This window comes from Mytilus edulis, chromosome 1 (assembly GCF_963676685.1).
Source record: "Mytilus edulis chromosome 1, xbMytEdul2.2, whole genome shotgun sequence".
Classification (NCBI taxonomy): domain Eukaryota; kingdom Metazoa; phylum Mollusca; class Bivalvia; order Mytilida; family Mytilidae; genus Mytilus; species Mytilus edulis.
In genome coordinates, this window is record NC_092344.1 from 81,926,791 (window position 1) to 81,946,503 (window position 19,713).

The 19,713-nt window shown below is 31.3% G+C and overlaps 2 long non-coding RNA genes across 2 annotated transcripts; one reads left to right on the forward strand and one right to left on the reverse strand.

Moving 5' to 3' along the window:
* Nucleotides 1–3,063: 3,063 nt before the first annotated feature.
* Nucleotides 3,064–14,454, reverse strand: LOC139491929 (uncharacterized). The gene is made up of 4 exons (XR_011656672.1): nucleotides 13,858–14,454; nucleotides 10,718–10,892; nucleotides 8,508–8,728; nucleotides 3,064–3,637 (listed from the first exon to the last, which is right to left on the reverse strand). It is a non-coding gene; the product is annotated as an uncharacterized lncRNA (long non-coding RNA).
* A 121-nt stretch (nucleotides 14,455–14,575) lies between these two features.
* LOC139491936 (uncharacterized) lies at nucleotides 14,576–17,866 on the forward strand. The gene is made up of 2 exons (XR_011656674.1): nucleotides 14,576–14,725; nucleotides 15,541–17,866. It is a non-coding gene; the product is annotated as an uncharacterized lncRNA (long non-coding RNA).
* Nucleotides 17,867–19,713: the final 1,847 nt, after the last annotated feature.

Sequence of the window (19,713 nt, forward strand, 5' to 3'; positions counted from 1 at the left end):
TCACAATGTTGTTCTATATCATTATAGAAAATGTCCACGTGACGATATCAAATGGAAATACTGTATGGATATAAAACCACGTATTGTTAAAAAAATGTATCAATTGATGCCAAAACTGCTTAGCAATTTGATGGATGTAAAGGCACGAACTGGTATCTCCTGAGGTTCAGTGTTTAGTGTTCTAGTGTACGTTTTTTGATGCAGATCTCCAAAATGACAGACTAACATTGTGTTAAAAATTACGATTGTTTGCATTGAGTCACCTGGTAATAAGCATGTCGTATCAACATTTTCATTATTTCAACTTCTATAAGTTTAGAAGTTTATGTATATTTTCATTTATGTATTTTATTTCACACATAGTATTCATATCGTGAAATTAAACATGACAAACGAAAAGCTGTAATGCAGAAACATGACTTTGTTTTCTTACGTAGTAAGGAATTTATACATCATTGGCTTCAAATATTTGACTTTGAGTGTTCTAGATAAAACTACGTAACAAAAGAAATTTGAAGATTATTTTTAACAGGAGAACATAATACCTTCCCTTTTGTTCCATTTAGACTAACGGTAAAAAACAAGAGGAATGGCCTCGGTGGCCGAACCGAGGCCCGAGTCTTCCAAGTAGTTACTATTAGCCAGTAAACACTGAGGTTTTGAGTTCGAACTCCGCTTGTGTGGGTGCAATCGTCTCCAATCTTAATTGACTAGGGTTGTCAGTTTTCCTTTAGAATGTCGGTGTTTTTTTTCAGAAACTCCGGCTCCCTCCACCAATAAAACTGGCCGCCACGATATAGCCCGAAAATGGCGCTTAAAAGTGGAGTTAAAACACCAACAATCAATCAATCAATAAAACACGAGGAAAAGAAAAATGGTTATCACTTGAACAAAATACCCACAAAGACGTCTGTCTGGTATCCTGTGTGTACCTCCTAAATAAAATATTTTCAAAACAAAGGATAAAGAAGATACCAAAACTTGTGTTCTATTGTTTAAGACTGCAATATTTTCCTGATTTTTAAAATCATGTATAGTTTTTATTTCAATCGCTATAAAACCAGGTTCAATCCACCATTTTCTACATATGGAAATGCCTGTACCAAGTCAGGAATATGACAGTTGTTATCCATTCGTTTGATGTGTTTGAGCTTCTGATTTTGCCATTTGATTATGACTTATATCTAGAAATTGACTATGAGTGTCGGTTGAAAACAAAACTTTACGACAAAAGAGATGCTTTCAGCTTCCCAATTGTTACCTTCTCATTTTTAAACCAAGAGATCCAAATGGTGAAGTTGTAATCATTAATTCGTTAATATTACGGACGCCATCACGAGTTGGTTGAACGTTGTGGAATATTCGTTATACACATGATATCGGATATGTTCCTTATGTCGTACCTACAATCCCCTTCCCTTTTTACGAATTTCACCTACCGAATTAGACTATTTACCGGCTTGATAACAACATCAGCAACACGACGGGTGCCACATTTGGAGCAGGATCTGCTTCCCCTTCCGTAGCATCTGAAATCATCCCTAGTTTTTGGTGGGGTCCGTGTTGGTCTTTTACTCCTTTTTGTGACATTTTGTTCATGCATCATTGTCAATATAATGGAAATTGATGCGACTGTCGTACAAGTGAGAGGTTTAGCGCTATAAAACCAGGTTCAATTTTGCCCATGTGAAATTTTAAAATTGTTTGTATAAACATTGAACAACAAAAATGTGTGACGTATAAATGTTCTGACGTCAGACACGCGAAATTTTTTCTTTTAAAATTGTAACACGATGATGACTGCTGTACCCATATTTTGACTATTTTATTTATTATGCCTGTTTGGTTCACGTATCGTTGTAAATATAACGGAATTTGATGAGACTGTCGTACAAAGTAAGAGGTTTAGCGCTATAAAACCAGGTTTAATCCACCATTCCATATTTTTTGGGCGGCCTTTATAGCTTGCTGTTCGGTTTGATCCAAGGCTCCGTGTTGAAGACCGTACCTTGACTTATAATGGTTTACTGTTATAAAGTGTGACTTGGATGGAGAGTTGTCTCATTGACACTAAAAATACATCGTCATATATCTATTTTTCACTTTTTTGGTCTTTTGAAAATGTTGTTTATGCTGTATTTAGACCACTCTATCAAGAAATTTGTTTTATATGCAAAAATATAAATATTACGGCTTTTGTCCAATGCAATCATAGGTTTGAACGATGTTTAAAAAAATTGGCAAAATCCAATGTAAAATACTTAAAAAAAAAAAAATTGTCCAACATCTAATTCGACAGAATTCTTTTATGAATCGAAAGATGATTGTTTGATATAAAATGAAGATGTGGTATGATTGCAAATGAGACAACTCTCCACAAGGGACCAAATGACACAGAAATTAACAACTATAGGTCACCATACGGCCTTAAACATTGAGCAAAGCCAATACCGCATAGTCAGCTATGAAAAGGCACCAACATTACAATGTTAAACAATTCAAACGAGAAAACTAACAGCCTAATGATAATCTAGTTCAAGCATGAATTCTTGCGTAAACATTACAATGAAGAGTACACATCTTTTAATAATTATGTTTTTTTTTTTTTTTTTTTTTTTTTTTTAAACGCTTTTCATCTACTTTTGAATTAAATTTTATTTGAACATTGTTCAGAATAAAATTGAACAAGTGACATATCTTGACTTTGGCTTTGCTTCAGTGCCACATCTGTTAGCATGGTTTAGATATGGGAAATATAATTGAGAAATCCGTGGTACACAGACTTTCTGTTTATGTTATCTTCAGATTAGGGAAAATAGTCCCTCTGGCTTCGGACGCATTACATTTTTAAAGTGTTTGTTACATTATATTGTTAGGCGATTGTATGTAAGCTTCTATATTGAATATGGAAAAACTAGTTTACAAACAATTGTGACACATGATATTTGGATACAAAATTACAGACAACAAGTATTACCCAATAAATATTTTGGTTACAATTATTAGTTTTTCAATATATAAGTCGTACTATGTATCTGAGCAGAAAACAAAAAAACATAGACGTATTCAGAATTTTTATTAATGAATACACCAAGAGAGTAGATACCAATATTAATGGACATAAGACAATAAGTCCAATGTTACTTTCAATTAAAAGAAACTTAATCAATGAATATTTTTTTATATTGTTAATATAGAGTTTTGTAAATAAAATTATGTCAATTAATTTAATCAGCTGATTATTCCCTGGGTAGTCAGTGGATTGTAACAGGGTACGTCAAGAGAAGCTTGGAATCTTGATGGTTTATGTAACAAGCAATATTTGATGAATAAAATTATTATGTAGTTAAAAAAAAAACAAAAAAAAACAAAAAACAATTGTGATTTGAAATAAAGAAAACGACGAAATCATTATTATTTATATGTAATACCTAATTGCTCTCTCACTTTGAGGACATTCTTTTCAATGTGTTTACCAATAATGTTTATGTCATCTTGCGTATATTGTCTGAAATCTGTACATATATTTCCGACTTTTTTCTTTTTTCCTCTGTTTAGAGCCGACTGGTATTTGACAAAACTTTTTGCACAAGACCGGTAATGATGAAAGTCTAAAACAGTAGATGTTGCTGTATGTCTGAAATAAACAGTCGTTATTAGTTGTAGTGATTACTTATACTAAAGAAAGGTAACCACAAATGATGCAAACCAGATGGTGTAAAAAACAATAAGCAAAGCAAAAACACTTAGAATTTATTAAGAAAAACTTAAGATTTTGCCATTAGATTAGAGATTTTCCGTTTTGAATTTTCCTCGGAGTTCAGTATTTTTGTAATTTTACTTTTTACAATGTATGCTAAACATTGTAAAAGGCTACTTTGCAGGGTTTAATTTGACCCTTTTCGTAAGCAGCTGGATTTTGGGAACTTACCAAATAGTGGACGTTTGAGTATCTTTGTTCAAAATTCTTTAAGTGTTGAAATAGCTATATTAAATAATTACATTGCATGCATGTTTCATTATGATACGTTATTTTGATTGGCTAACAGCAATATCGCGTCCTTCTGAAATTGACATTCATTACACAATGAAATGTAATATTCACGATGACACGAGCTCTCACAATAAAGTGCACAGGTAAATTAAAAAAAGAAAAAATTGATAGAAATCGTGTTTTCATGATTCTAGCTAAAATAAAGACAACAGTGGTATACTGCTGTTCGAAATTCATAAATCGATTGAGAAAAAAAAAACAAATCCGGGTTACGAACAAAAACTGAGGGAAACGCATCAAATATAAGAGGAGAACTACGACACAACAGAAACACAACATTAGAATGTAACACACACAAAAACGAACTATAATATAACAATGGCCATTTTCCTGACTTGGTACAGGACATTTTAAGAACACAAATGGTGGGTTGAACCTGGTTTTGTGGCATGCCAAACCTCCCGCTTTTATGGCAATGTTAAATATAACATTAAAATGAAGAAATTGCATGACAGGACAACAATACAAATAAATGGGAGAACCTATAGGACAGAGAAACACACGAATAATAGCTAACAAAAGGTACCAGATTTTAAATTTAATACGCCAGACGTGCGTTTCGTCCACACAAGACTAACCAGTGACACTCAGATGAAAAAAGTTCGAAAAAGTACAAAGTTGAAGAGCACAGAGGACCAAAAGTTCCAAAACGTTGCGACCAATACGACTAGGGGTTTCTGCCTTGGCTAAGAACATCCTTATTATTTAGAATGATTCATACTTTTGCAAACAGTAAATTTTATAAAATGACTATATAATAGATATACATGATAAAACTGAAGTGGTGACTAACTACAGAATAAAAACGGATACATTACATAAAACAACATAAACTAGCACATGAAAATACACAGCCGAGTTAGCCAAAGCCATCAACGCAGTGACGTCACATTTGAATTTCTAAAAAGATTTCTCAAAAATAAGATAGAATTAGGATTATTTTGAATAATTGAAAATTACAATACTAATTAATATCAAATTGTGGTAGTAATTAGATAATTAATTGTATTATCTAGCTATGTCGGTGTTTCTTCTGAATCGAACTGTAAACCAAATATATCGTATAAATTTCGTTGATCCAAACTAAAATATAATAAATGAACTGGATGATGATGAATTATCTTTATCATAACACACGAAAACAACAGAAAAATAATAAGATTTACAACTACAAACGTTAAGACATTTACCAAAATCCGATGAGAATAAAAAATATAACATCAAAACTAAATATATGAATTTGGGAAAGAAAGTACCGTGACACGTCTTATAGCAATGCGAATTCACACTCAGCAAAACAGTCACAATCGGGAATAAGTCACGTTAGGTAATTAAAAGATCAGACGACATAATGACAAACCACAATCTAACACTTTTTTGAAGTGTTGATTACCTGATGGAGTAAGTATAAATATTGTAACGGCTTATAACTGATAACCTGACGGAGTAGGTAAAAGTAGTGTAACGGCCTCCCAACCAAAACAAAAACAAAATACATGTGCTTTTAATGTTTGTTTATTTGTACCATGTAACTTTGTATATTTACATATTAAGATGACCTCTACCGACCAACAAACAAACTTAGATTTCATGTCATGTTATTGTAATGATTGTTATATATATGAAAGGAAACTGCAATTTTCATTTTCTGTTTAAAAAAATATTAGATATAGTATAAACTATATAAAATAGTATTTTTTAAGCAAAGGATAAGAAAATGAATATTGTTTTGTATGTTTACCTTCATATGTTATGTTAGTGGACATGAGTTATGACAGAATTTACCAACTATAAAAACTTTTTATTTTTATTTTCCTAAATTGTTTACTTCCAAGATGTGCATTTTGCCCATTAATAAATAACTGAATGTATATTAACTTTAGTCTGTTGTTTTAATAAACTTTTCATAGCCTCTTTGTATTGTTATACAACTCCCCACGCTAAAAGCATGAAAAGCTTGTGTATTGTAAGTTAACTTGTATAATAATATGAAATCAATAATCAAAACTATAAAGTGATGATAATTTTCATTGGTGTCCTTTAATAATCAAATCGGTATAGTCACATGGTACAGATAAACAAACATTAAAAACGCATGTATGTTGTTTTTGTTTTGGTTGGAAGGCCGTTACACTACTTATACTTACTCCATTAGGTAATCAACACTTCAAAAAATAAAATTAACATATTCCTAATGGGAAACTTTTTTAATTATTGACCAAAAATTATGAAATTAATACACAGAGTGTGTATATATCATATATTAACATACACGAAGGAAAAAATGCTCCTATTCCTTGTTAAGATTTGGCTATACTTTATGTCTTTTGTTGTTAAATCAGCTGTTAAGGAAGAGGTGCAAAAGATACCAGAGGGACATTCAAATTCATAGATCGAAAATAAACCGACATAGCCATGGCTAAAAAAAGAAAAAAGACAATCAGACAAATAATGGTACACAAGACACGACACCAAAAACTAAACACTAAGCAACACGAACTCTAACACAAACGGTGTTGATCTCAGGTGTTCCGGAACTTTCTTTTCAGGTGTTTTTTTTCAAATATTTATTATCGATCATCAATGGGGAAACTTAATTGTCAAAATGCTCATCTGGTGTTTAACATTGGTACCGTTCATGATATTAAAGTCATATGAAACGAATGTTATGTTTCATTTTAATTTGTTGAAAGGCAAGGGCCAAAATATGATAAACAAAACTAATTGCACTATGCACTTTTTGTTTTACATAAATGACGAATCCATAATAAAAAACAAAACAAAAAACGAAAAAAAAAAAAAATATCACATTTTTTATTGAAATTTGTTTTTGCAGTTGTTAAATAATTTGGTGCAACTTTTTTTTTCTCTCAGGCTCGAGTAACACTATCTACCAACATTTTTTTCTTTTCTTGCCCTCTTATAAGCGGTACGCATTTGTCGAAGTTCTTCCGAATGATTTCGTTGCTAAGGACCACTGCATACGAAAAAGATAACAAGAAGACAATTATTGAATGGTAGTATATTTCTAAAAATAAAGGATTCTCTTTAATATCGAGATTTTAAGTCTGACTTATGTTTGTTTCATGTCTCAACACAAAGTTGATAAATTCAAAAAAGATAAACGCAAATAAAAGTATGTTACAAACTTAAAAGTTTTATTTTATCGTATAAATTATGATACTATAATCGATATTAAGCGAAAAGACAATTCGTTTATTTCAAATGCAAATAAAATAAAACTTATATGTGTTCGTTGAATTAACATAGCTTTCTTAAAACAATTCATGTAAATATGCTTATAATACTAACAAATATGTTTCAGGTCAAAGAATAAAATCTTTTCGTTTCAAATTATAAAGATCCCTTTAGGTCTTATTTTGCGATTACGTCGTAGCTTATTCTTAATTGTGCATGTAGCGTGTTGATTTGCAACTAATCACAACATAGCTTATTCTTAATTGTGCATGTTGTGCGTTGATGGAGAACTATTCCTGTCGTACATCGTAATATTTTATGACTAACCTTCATAAATTAAAACTGAAGCAGACTTGGATTGGTTGTCATGCACTACATTTGATTGATAAACTTAACAAAATTTCCATTTTCAGCCGACCCCTAAAAATTACTAAGGTAATAAACATTTGATATCCGCTTGTATTCTCCCGACCAGCGGTTAAACCTTTGCCAAAGTTTTGCGACCGTTTGGCTGTGCAAGTCCAACAGGTTCGCAGTCACGTCCGCTCGAAATGAGGAAGTTTTATGCTATGACTCGTGTTGAGAATGTGTAAAGCCCTCTGTACGCCAAGAACCCTTTCAACAACTTATTGGTGGATCCGTTCGTGGATAGTTGCAAGGCTAAATGTCTCTCCTTATTCAGTATACATTTCCTTTCTGGTGGCAGTCTGATTTTTCGCACACTCATCCCGACCGGTTTCTATAATACGACCTACCTGTTGTATTTATTGTTATTTTGTTCTCGTCCTGAACATGCATGAAATATTTGAAACTGGCCTATTAGAAGCCAACAATCAATAAATCAATCAATATTAGTTTATTAAATTTTACGAAAAAAAAACATTGAACCAATTGGTGACCAATATTGCGAAAATATCGCCTCAGTCTGAATTTTATTGTTTACTCCTGCTGTTGTATTATAAATTTTGTTTAGCAAATTTTGCATACAGAAGTTTACAGTGTTATTAGCGCTCATGCTTTATTCATATATGCTCTATATCTTTATAAATGTTAACAGCTTTTTATTATTTTTCATCAGAATTTGCTGCGTATGAATTTCTAGTAATTTGTTGAGTTTTTCTAATATTTCTGTTCTGTATTCAAACTGAACAGCAATAATCGATCACCGGTAAACTACTGTGGCCTCCAATGAAACAATATTCAACAGTTTCATTGTTTAAATAGATCATTGCATATTATTATTTAATTTGTTTACCTTCTATATCCCCTGCATGCCGTAAACCCGTGAATAGTTGTCGATCCGACAACCGTACGTTCAGGCATGTATACGTATTTATGTCTGTCGGAAACTGATGTAGTGCTATTAAGATATCTGCTGATAAACAAAGTACTTGATCGGTTGAAAGGTATCCATGATGTGACATGTAATTTTGGGTTTAGCTGAACGCCTGCTGTTGATTTGTCAAAAATGTGTTCCTGCAATATGCAAAATATATTTGAAAGGATGCGAAAATGACCACAGAATATGGTATTAAATGAATCGAGTATAACTATAGAGATACAAATAAACATCTGCTACGACAGTCAATTCTATATTCGTCATGACAACATGTGTATATCCATCATTATCGCGGTTGGTTCAAGGTCAATTGGTATAATGGTCTGTTCACTTAGAATTTTTGCATATTTAACTATTAGTTTGTGATTATGTCAGTTAATGTGGTAGGTCAACGCTATTTGGAATGTAGTTGTATAAGCATGGGCTGATCTCATTTTGAAATAAATTATTTGGGCCCGCCCCCTCAGTCATGTTTTTTTTACTTTGAAACTACAGTTTACGGCGAACCACTGGTAGTAGGTCAATGATATTTGGTATGTATTTTTATACGCATTGTCAGATTTAATTTCTATGTACATTTTTGTCCCTGTTCCCCTCAAAAATAGCCTATTAAGTTTGAAACCTTTCCTTAGTTGAGATTTATAAGTTTGTGATTAGGTCAGTTTAAGGGTAACCATTAGACTAGTGGTAGGCTAATGATAATTGATGTACAGTTGTATAAGCATTTGCACATCTCATTTTCATGGAGAATGTTTGGTTCTAACTCCACCAGCATGGTCTATTAACTTTAAAACTTTTACTAAGTCTACATGTATCAGTTTGTGATTAGATCAGATTAAGATGAACACGTATATCAAGTCCATGGTATTTAGTACGGAAATGCATTTGTAATTTGCAAGTTTCATATCCATGGAGGGTATATAGCCCCACCCTCATCATGGTTCATTGATTTTTGAACTATTTACATAGTTTACAAGTCAATGTTTGTGTTTAGAAAATAGTAAAATAAGAAAAATACCTAACTCCGAGAAAAAATTTAACGGAAAGTATAATCAATCAAATGACAAAATCCAAAGCTGAAAGACATGAAACGAATGGATAACAACTGTTATATTCCTGACATGATACCGGCATTTCCTAATATAGAAAATGTTGGATTAAATCTAATCTTATAGCTAGATAAACCTCTCACTTGTATGACAGTAGGATAAACGATTTTTGAACAAAACAAATAGACATTTGATAATAAGAACATTGTCAAAAATAGAGGTACAGCAATCAACATAATGTTATAATCTTAATCACTATGAAACAAAATAATATTTTAACAAAGAAAATCAAAAAGTCATATAGACAAAGCACATAAACAAAAACGAAAGACAAAAATACAAACATTTACCATAGCACAATGGAAAAAAATATGACAGGATGTATAAATACCGAGCTATGTCAAATGGGTATTACGAAAAAAAAACTAAACAATAAAAGTAATAATTTACAAAAACAAATAAAAGAATAATTTCATAGTAATTGAGGATAAACAACGTCAGTAAAAAGTAAAAACACAAAAATACTGAACTCCGAGGAAAATTCAAAAAGGAAAATCAAAAATCAAAAGGCAAAATCAAAAGTCCAAACACATCAAACGAATGGATAACAACTGTCATATTCCTGACTTGGTACAAGCATTTTCTAATGTAGAAAATGGTGGATTGAACCTGGTTTTATAGCTAGCTAAACCTCTCACTTGTATGACAGTCGCATCAAATTCCATTACATTGTCAACGATGTAACTTTGATTACTCTTTATCTTTACATGTATGTGATTCATTAACAAAATAACTGACTCTCATTTCATTTCATGAAATTGACAATAAGATAAGGATTTGATGGCATTTAATCTGACATTCGAAAACCTTACTTTTAAATGGGTCTGAAAACTTCTTTTACATTATTTCATAAACCTCTATTTTTCTGTTAAATTGGTAACAGATTTGATAAATCAGAAGAAACCATAAAGACGATGCTATTCAATTTTGTACTTTATTTGTCCTTTAATCTTTTTTTTTTGTATCTATATATAAACCTGATGTGATGTATGATTTGTTAATGGAAGATATACGTACCAGGGATTTCTCAGTGAAAACCCCAACTTCGTAATATTTGGTACCACAAATTCATTCTTGTCGCACATAATGACATACTTAAATCCAAGAAGTCTTGAATTGCAATCAAGGGAAACAACTTCTTTGTCAGTCCATTGCCTTGCATTCTGCTCCCCAATAAGTCTAGGATATTTGTCTAAAATTAATATAAAGATTTTTTTAATTTTTTTTTATGGAAGTTTAAATAGTTTGCAATAGAAACAACAATACAGTAAGATTGTAAATTCATGAAACCCCTAATAACAACACAATTATTTAGAAAACAAACAAATCACGTCCCTTACGAATAAACCAACAAAAAACTGTAACAATTAAACGAAACAAAGGAACAATGCAGTTTGATCCAATATCGTATTAATCCATCAAAAGGGTTTTCATAGCCCATAATAATATATATGTGATTTTTAACTAAAATTTCATTATTATTCAATATGATGCATGCTCCAATTAGATGATAAGGTTGTTTTCTTATATGTTGTGAAGATTTTTCCAAATATTTAACACTCTTCTTAAAAGAATGATTTTTATTTGCTTTTATAGAACCTACAATTTGTATATTATTATATTCTTATTCTACTTATAAATAAAGATGGATAGATTTTTAATTCTGGATTTGATTGAAGTTGCTATTTTATTTTATAGATGAAATGTTGTATTAAAATGTAATATGATTTGAGACCTAATTTATGTGAATATTTTGAAAAAAATATCAATTCCTGAAAAATATAATTATAGAATGATGTGTGTTTTGCTTACTTTCGTTTATAAAGAAAACATATTCGACCAGTAAAACAATAACATAAGTATTTTGCTTAGAGATACAAAAAGTAAAATAGTAAAAATACTGAACTCCGAGGAAAATTCAAAATCCAAAATCAAAATCTCAAACAAATCAAATACATGGACAACAACTGTCATATTTATGACTTGGTAAATGCATTTTCTTCAGTAGAAAATGTTGAATTAAACCTGGTTTTATAGCTAGCTGAACCACTCACTTTTATGACAGAAGCAGAAAATTTCATTATACTGAAAACCATGTGTGAACAAAACAAACAGACATAATAGGTAAAAATGTCAAAAATACGGGTACAACCGTTTACATTGTGTTATTATCTTATCACCATAAAACAAACAACAATATAAACAACCATTTATCTTGGCACAATAATACCATGACGGGATGTATAAGTACAAAGCCACGTCATTTGTAACAAAGAAACACAAAAAAATGCATAAAGACAAAGCGTAGTAGTAAAAAGGAATAAAACCAATCTTATTTGACAATGAAAATTAAGCTTAATAAAATTATTTAAGACAGCAGAGGAGATAATTCTGTTTTAATTGTTCATTGCTAAGACTTCGATAAAGAGTGAGTTACCTATACTGATAATTCATGATGTCTCTAATATGGTGAAAGGGTCAGAGTTGTCCTACTTAATTGAATGATAAATTGTTGAAATTAGATAACATGTTTTCACGTGCAGAGAAATTTCACTTATTACTAGTGCATGGTTGGATTGCATCTTTCTTATTGGTCAGTGATCTTGCGGGGTCCGCGCGAGTTTTCATGTTTTTTTCCCCAACCTTTGCTATTTTTGGTCATTTATTCAATTGATATGATGTAAGTTGATGTAATATTGTATTAATTATGTATTATTATTTCGTATTAGATATGAACTTTTATGTCACATGTTTTATTTTCAAATGTAGCTTTTGCATTTTATGATTTTAAATAAATGACCTTTTTTCGACAGTTTAGTTTTAATATCATAAAGCAAATCAAGCTCAGATTCTGTCCTGTGTATACATAGTGTGTTTACGATATCTATACTAGCTGTCTGTCTTAAATAACAATACACAAATTATAATAGAACAGAGCAACGTCGAGGGAATATCCCTAAAACAGACTAATTAATAAAAATAATATTCATAAAGACAAATAAAAGAATACTTTAACATGTTATTAAGATGACTAACGTCGTCAGTGAAAACTAAAAGAATAAATCAAATTGAATTTTTTTTATAAAAATATAATGGCCTGCAGTATAAAGTGTATAACATATATAAGAAATTAACAGTTTTGTACTAAAGACTTAATTTTTCGATATATTTATTTACAAATGTGCTTGATTATAATTGACTTTGGTATATATTACGGTGATCGGCAGTTGGAAAGGCATTTGAGCTGTTGATTCATTTTGAATGAGATGAATATGGACTGTATAACAATTACTACAGAATATGACGGCAGAATTTTGATAATGCTGAAGTATTTCTGGTTTTTATATTTACACAATTTGTACTTTGCCAGAAAATTGTTCACTATACTAGGTCAAATTTCCAAACAACTACAATGACTTTTTTAAAACTGCAACTAGCTGCGTTTATTTCCTAAATATAGTAAGATAGCTATATTTTGTATAATGTCAATTTTTTCATGAAACACTTTCTCCACAATAAGGGGCCCATTTAGAGATGAAAAAAGTTTGACATTTGTGTTGCGATTTAAATATCTATCCATTTATTAATTTAAGTTGCAGTATAAAAAAAATATTAGGTCAATGTCATAAAAATATAAACTTTTTTGTACTCAGCGCAAAACTGGGGAACGGCTCGGTAGAACCTCGCTCTTCCCCAGCTACTCAGCCTATTACAAAAAAGTTTACATTTTCCTTGACCTTGACCTTATATTGTATATTAGCAGTTTTGTTTAATTTTATTGCATGTATGTTATAATTTGTTTATGGTTTATGTAACACCATTTTGGCTAATGGATCCAAGCCATTGTTACTTGAATCAATTACGTGTTAATGTCGTTATTCACAATTTTGGCAGAAACTTTATACAACTGTCACAAAAGTGGAACGAATAGCTTAATATAAAAAAAAGGCTAGGTTTCAATCCACCATTTACATCGGAAAATACCTGAAACAAATTAAGAAAATTACAATTGTTCGCATGTTGTTCTTTTGTTTTGATATTGTCGAGCATTGGGACGTATGTTTTATGACTTTTTTTAATACATATATTGAAAGTAAGTTTGTTTTAAGAGACAATAAATTAAAGAAATAATATAAAGCAAACACACGACCACATACCTTTTTCTGGCATATCAAACTCTCGTATCACTTCAGCAAGTCCTATTGATTCATAATAGTCCAGCACTCGCACTGCATGTTAAGCTCCTGTGTATACGTTAAAATTTTATCCACACCTAGTAAACGTTGTGCTTCAAACCACTCGACTAAAATAGCAGCATCTTGGGATCTATACGATATAAGAGAGCATATAGCCATTGTAGAGTCATTTGAACCCAGTGGTAATGTTACTTGTACATAATTCGATATGTCATATTGACATGTAGCTTTCATCATTTATAATTGATACGTATTCAATCAAGTTGACCTCTACTGGAACTGGACATCTATATTGAATTCTGCGAAGTGGCATATGTGCATATATACTAGACATTTTCTGATTCGAATTAATAGATAGTGGTTTTCCATTTTTTAAACGAAAGCAACACGTGAAATGATGGCTTTTTACATGATATTCCCACCCGTTTACAATAATGTCATATTGATGCTTTACACAGTTTGATAAATTAGTATATAAAGCAGATGTAAGAAATGCCTTTCCGTCCGATGACACAAAACATAATAATCCAGATAGAGTTCGTTTCGTTATCAAAAGTTTAACTTGCGAAATACTAAATTTCATGATAGATCCAAGATTATATTCTAAAACAAATTGGAACAAGTAATGATGTATATTGATGCGACTACAACGAAACTTAATGAAAAAACATGAAAGTGAAATCAATGGACCATGACGTATTTTTAAATTGTTGTTCAACACACAATACATTTGAACCGTAACAGTAGTAACTTCAAAAAGAACAAGACTTAGTGGAAAATGGACAGTACTAAATTTTTAGAAAGGGTAGTTTCACATAATCGTTCACAGGTATTTATGAAAAATACCAATTATACCGAGCGTTAAATCAAAAGAAAATAAGATTGTTCTGCCGGCAAAAACCAAAAACAAAACTAGCGACATGTTTCCATAGTCTGATATCTTGAGGTTCCAGTATGGAAGTCTAATTTGTAATTGTGAAAATTGTATCCTATTCCGGATTTTCACATTTTGACAAAATGTGGATACGCACGGCGGGAATGCATGTAAAGCAGATGTCACTCACCCTACCGATTCCCTCAATTTTTCTATAGAATAAGCAGGTGTCTTATTATTTCCAACTAGATAGCTCTCCGCCAGAAATCAAATGGCGAAGATGTAAGCGACAACTTGCCACTGTAAGCATTCAACAATGAGCAACACCCATAACACAAAGAACTCAATATTAGCGAATGGAGACAAAAAGAGAAAATAAACGGCGTGATTTAGGAACAAAGGAACTTTTCATTTGTGAAAATATATATATTTTTATTTCATACCTTTAATTGTATTCTAGGTGTAGTTTTGATATTTTGTAAGTTTGTAAATTTAAATTATTCTATTAAAGTGAACACTATACACAATTGGTATGAGTAACATAAAATATTATGAACTAACAGAAGATAAAACTTTTGAATACGGTATGTACATTGAAGATGTAGGAATTTTATTAGATTTAATGTGTCATAGTCTGCGTCTCACTAATAATTGTAATTGTTTTCTATTTTAAAATAAGATTTACCAAACTACAACCATATTAAACAAATTGTTGTTTACAAAGATTTTATGTGAGTATGATTTGAAATGTATTAACCTACATTTTTCAGATGTACGTAGAACCTTTTCAACGGAAAACCAGACAACATGCTTAAGATTATTCACATGCAGCAGGGTAATTTTCGGAAGAAAGTTGTACGTCTGCTTCCATTCATTATATCACTAGGACTTGTATTTCCAATGTATTGTTACATAAACAGCAACGTCAGATCTTTAAAGTTTAATGTAAAACCCTTTGTGATATATGATACTACAAATGACACAAAAGATGTTCTTGAAAAGTTAAAAACTTACACAAAACTTAAAAAAATACACACTACCTCGCAAACAACTGTTGAACTAAATCAAACTTTAAGTAGCAGTACTGACAAATATGATCAAGAAGAAGAAATAGATGGGAAACACAAATGCAATGGGTGCTTTTCAGAGAGTATTCACTTAATTATCGATAATAAGGACATTTGTAAACCTTTAAACATGTCTATCGATATATTGATTATGATAACGTCTTCTCCACAAAATAAGTTGATTCGAAACGCTATAAGAGATACTTGGTTGAAGCATACGAAAATGAACAAAGGTAATATTAGATATGTATTTCTACTTGGAGAATCGTCAATGACTAAAGAATTAGAGAAGGAAAACGTACAAACAAAGGATATTATTTTGGGAAGCTTTAGGGACACATACAATAATTTAACTTATAAAACATTGATGAGTTTTCAATGGGCAACAAAACACTGCAAAAATGCACAGTTCGTTATGAAAACTGATGATGATGTGTATGTACATATTCCTGGACTTAAGAGAGTCATAAAGGACAACGCTGATGCGTTAAAGACCGCCGTTGGAGGAAGCTGTTATCGTGTTGCACATCCTATACGAGATAAAGGGTCAAAATACTATGCTTCATTTGAAAGCTACCAAGAAAAAACATATCCGGGGTATTGTTCTGGTACTGGATACGTCACAACTTTAAACGTCATCACAAAAATAGTGAAAATATCAAAAGAAGTTCCGTTTTTTCATCTTGAAGATGTGTATGTTGCTTTGTGTATCAACAAAATTGGATTAAGATTACATCCTATTATAGGTTTTATGCTAGCTTATGATTTTGGTAATTGTAAAAACAACGATCAAACGCTAGTTACCATTCATCAAGTGTCAGTTACCATGTTGAGACGTATTTGGGAAGTACCTTGTACTCCAAATTAAGTATGACCGAACCATGAAAAATAAATTCAATATATGTTGATATTTTTATAGATGAGCAATACTAATAATGACAAAGAAGCAACATATTTAATATTTCTAATTTTAATAGGATCGATATCTGAAAAACGAACTTTTAAGCACTAAAAGAGCTTTAGCAAATTTGAATTATGGAGATCAAATTGAATGTTTTCATTGCTTATGCCGTTTTAATAAGTTGTCATAACACAAACCATACTATCTTTCAAACATAAAAGTTATTATAGTGGTAAAATAAACTGTCAGTGAAAAGGCACATGTATCACTATTACGGGCTACATTAATTACACCCTTTCAGTGGGTAAGGGTTTTCATAAAACGTGTGTTGTAACCTATTCGTTCATTTTTACCGTTATTTGACACATCGTTGAATAGTTATTCCTTCCAAGTCCATCATGGTAATTTTTTTCAAAGGCACCAGGATTATAATTCAATACGCCAAACGCGCGTTTCGTCTACATAAGACTCATCAGTGACGTTAAAATCAAATAGCTATAAAACCAAACAGGTAAAAGGTTGAAGAGCATTGAGAACCCAAAATTCCAAATAGTTGTGCCAAATACGGCTAAGGTAATCTATTCCTGGAATAAGAAAATCCTTAGTTTTTCCAAAAAAATAAAAATTTTGTAACAGAAAATTTACAAAAATGACCATATAATTGATATTCATATCAACACCGAAGTGCTGACTACTGGGCTGGTGATACCCTCGGGGACGTTACGTCCACCAGCAGTGGCATCGACCCAGTGGTGTAAATTGTTATCAAATGTACCAGGATTATAATTTAATACGCCAGATAATAAGTGTTTGTTCACGATCTAGAAGTCAAAACTTAAATGAATGGTAACTTCTATGGACTGGTACTTTCTTTATAAAATTACAATAATACATAACGTAATGTCAAGGTATGATCAAATACTAACTGGTCTTTCTATTATTGTTTACGATCCTGAATGATATGATATAGTTACGATAAATACGTTTTTGTCAAGCGCCCAATGATAACTATTTTCTGTTTTCAATGACGTCATATAAAAATGTAGGTGATTAGGCTACGAATACGAATTTCAATGTTTATATTTAATATATCACTTGTTTTTTTGAAATAAAGACAAGCTTTCACAATTTTATGGATTTATAACGGCAAGCATCATCACATCGTTAAGCATTATTCAGTGTCACATTAAAACTCATGCATACCGCATCTGGCTGTCAAGTTGATCAGAACTTAAAAATAATAAATCTTCTAGTCAACTAATCTGAATAGGTGCAGTATGTAACAATGAACTATGCGATAGTATTTAAAGTTCATCATCGTCATAGTCATCATCGTCTTCATCAGCGTCATCATCAGCGTCACCATCATATTCGTCGTCATGTACTTTGCTGTATATAACCAAAACTATATATAACTATAGCTTGCAAGTTCATAAGGTTAAAGTTTTCACAATATCAAGACCTTTGATTTTTATAAATAATCTATATGTAACGATATAGAAAATTTACATTGAAAGATGGAACCACCAAGCCGGCTCCGAACATGCCCATAAAATTTAAATCCAGAACACGGTAATACCACTTTGTTCGGATAAAATCCAAACAACAGAAAGGTAGTGTTATCAGCTGGGTCATCTGAAATGAATAATCGAAGGGTCCATCTCGGTGCAAAGATATTTCTCATGTTAGTCACACAAGAATCTTCACTAACAAGTATGTCGAGCGTGTACACTTAGAAAATGTTACTAGATCATAATCTATTTTCTTCCACTCAATTTTATTATCGGCAAATTAAGTTACATATGTCAACTTTGCTGATAAGAGAATCGTAATACCTTTACATGTGAATAACGATGATAAAAAAGCATGAACTAGTAATCCGGGCAATGCATGTAATGATGGATAACTGATAAATCATCATGGAGTTTCTGCCAATTGGCAAATAACTGCGAGCACATCAAGGTGGCTGCTTTGTGTTTTTTCCTTTCATTTTTGTTTTGTTGAGATATTGAGATAGTAATTGTTTATGTATATTGTTATTCTCTTGTAGCACCATACGTCTGCTTAAGGTAGATGGGGTGTCTTAATGATAATCCATAGAATCGTTTAATAATTTTCCAAAATGTAGTTCATATCCTGCTTGTTTAAAAACTTTAATAAAAAGAATGGGTCACAGGACTTATTTTCACACAACAGGTTGTGCAAAATTGTCAAGATTTTGTATAGATTATGCATGGAAAACCTATTTTTCCGCCATAAAACACAAACCACACCATAGAATTTTGAGATAAAATATGAGAAGATAGCTCCAATATTATGCTTTCAGATAAGAAAAAGAAAAAATTGGGTCACCGGACTCGTTTTCTTGCTACATGTAAAAAAGGGTAAATTCCTAACACATTCTATTGTAAAAGTAACACTATCTGAATTATCTGCCCTTGCATTTGAGATGCCTCCCCTTATTTGACAATGTTGGAAAAAAATGAATCAAACAAAAGAATTCTTATTTTTGTTAAATACAATCATAAATATGATCAAACATGGCATTTTCTATATTATAATGAAAATTCTTACACATGAATTACCTACTACTATAAAAATTTGCACATTTCATCAAAGATCTAGACCTTGTTTTCTAGTATTTCAAAATCCAAGATGGAGGAAGACACCCTATCTACCTTAAGCTGTAATACATTGTTTTGTCTTGCCAATGACCTAGGTTAGAGTTTTTGAAGTTTTGCAAACTTCAATATTAACATTTAAGGCCTGTATGATGCTTATTCAAATCAGAATCCGGTTGTAAATCAGTGCATTTGTAATTTGCTGTCTTTGATATTGTTTTTCTTATGTTTAATGTTTTCTACATAAATTAGGTCATAATTTTTTCCCTTTGTTTCACATCTTTTCATGTCGGGTCATAATGCTGATTTTACGGCGTCACATCTGTCATTCAGCATATCGAAAAAATCAATCGT